This window comes from Sinocyclocheilus grahami, unplaced genomic scaffold, assembly GCF_001515645.1.
Source record: "Sinocyclocheilus grahami isolate Dianchi unplaced genomic scaffold, SAMN03320097.WGS_v1.1 scaffold1607.1, whole genome shotgun sequence".
NCBI classification, from domain to species: Eukaryota; Metazoa; Chordata; class Actinopteri; order Cypriniformes; family Cyprinidae; genus Sinocyclocheilus; species Sinocyclocheilus grahami.
Window position 1 is genome coordinate 86,713 of NW_015506786.1, and position 1,480 is coordinate 88,192.

At 34.5% G+C, this 1,480-nt stretch overlaps 1 protein-coding gene across 1 annotated transcript in view; it reads right to left on the bottom strand.

Annotated features, from left to right (window-relative positions):
* Nucleotides 1–1,480, bottom strand: part of LOC107571528 (uncharacterized) — a 17,775-nt gene that overhangs the window by 4,569 nt on the left and 11,726 nt on the right. The gene's annotated exons all lie outside the window — the stretch shown is intronic.

Sequence of the window (1,480 nt, forward strand, 5' to 3'; positions counted from 1 at the left end):
ATCTAAACCTTAATTCTCAATAAAGAACTTCTGTTTTAGATACTCCAGAAATAAAGTCTAACTGGTTAGTAATGTGTGAAGTTGGTGTTGCTGTTTGTGGATAGGTCCTTTTTTTCTGAGGTCAAAGGTCTCATGTGGGGGCCCCTGAAGAGCAAAAAAAAATTATTATATCTTCAAGAAATAGACTGTATTTTAATGTTGTTTTAACCCTTTCCCCAACTAAACTAAGAGAGAGTTAAAGAACCTTTAAAGAACTGTACAGGGGCTTACAGGTTTTACGGTAGTGGTACTATATAGCACCTCATAGACTCCAAAGAACCGCTGAAGAATCTTACAGGGGCTTAACAGGTTCTTTATACGGTAGTGGTACTAAATAACACCTTAACCACTCCAAAGAACCACTGAAGAACCTTTTTTTTCAGAGTGTAGAGCCATAATTTTAAGTCAGAGGTGTCAGGAGGAATTTTTGATCCAAAAAAATCTAAAGTTTAGAAAGCTTCATTTTTGTCCGTTTTTTCTATACTGGTGGGGACGTCGCTATTGTGTTTTACCACAAACCACCACTGGGTGTCACTATTATGAATTATCTATAGATGATCTATTTTTATACAATTATAAGCCATTAAAAGATTAACAACAAAAATTAAATTTAGATAATCATTAAAGATATGTTTAAAAGAGAGAATTGTGTCTGTATTTATATTTTATCTTGCCTTTCACTAATTCCCATCAACTGTATTTGAATAGACCATTTCTGGGGATGTAAACAGTGAAAAAAGCCTTACCCCACCTGTTTAACATCTAATTTTCTTCAGTTTTGAGAATCTGAAAAGGCAAGTCACGTTGTATGACAAGCAGGAAATGTTCATGGAGCACTGACACCATGGGTATCATGGTCTTAGCTAAATAACGATGATCTGTGCATACTGGAATCCACTCTCAATTAAAACACCACATGCCTGGCATTCATACTGCTATAGATTTCTATAAACACTAGGCTTGTAACAGTACACAAAACTCTGGAGTAGATGAATAGCGAAAGTGCATCAATTTTTTATTCAATAGTCAATACTACTTTTTAAATATGCAACAGGCTGCATATGAATAAAAATGTGCAATTTCAGCTTCATCAATGTTCACAACATTTTTTTAACTTGTCAGTGTGTTAACTTGAAAGTTTTATTAATGTACTGAAATTTGTTTGGTAAGCAAACACATTTTGAACGTGTTGCCTTCAACAAACAGAAAAAAAATATCTAGGTAAAGGCCCTTTCACCTTTGCTTTTACATTTTTTGCTTCAAGAAACCAATATGAACTTGTTGCCTTCAAAAACATAGTTGGAAACAACATCTAGGTAAAGGCCCTTTCACCTTTTCTGTTACATTTTTCGCTTTAAGGAATCAATACGATTTTTAACATAAAATTTCACCGCCTCCAGAGGTGGACAATCCAGGGGTCAGAAAGTAAAAGTCCTGCCAT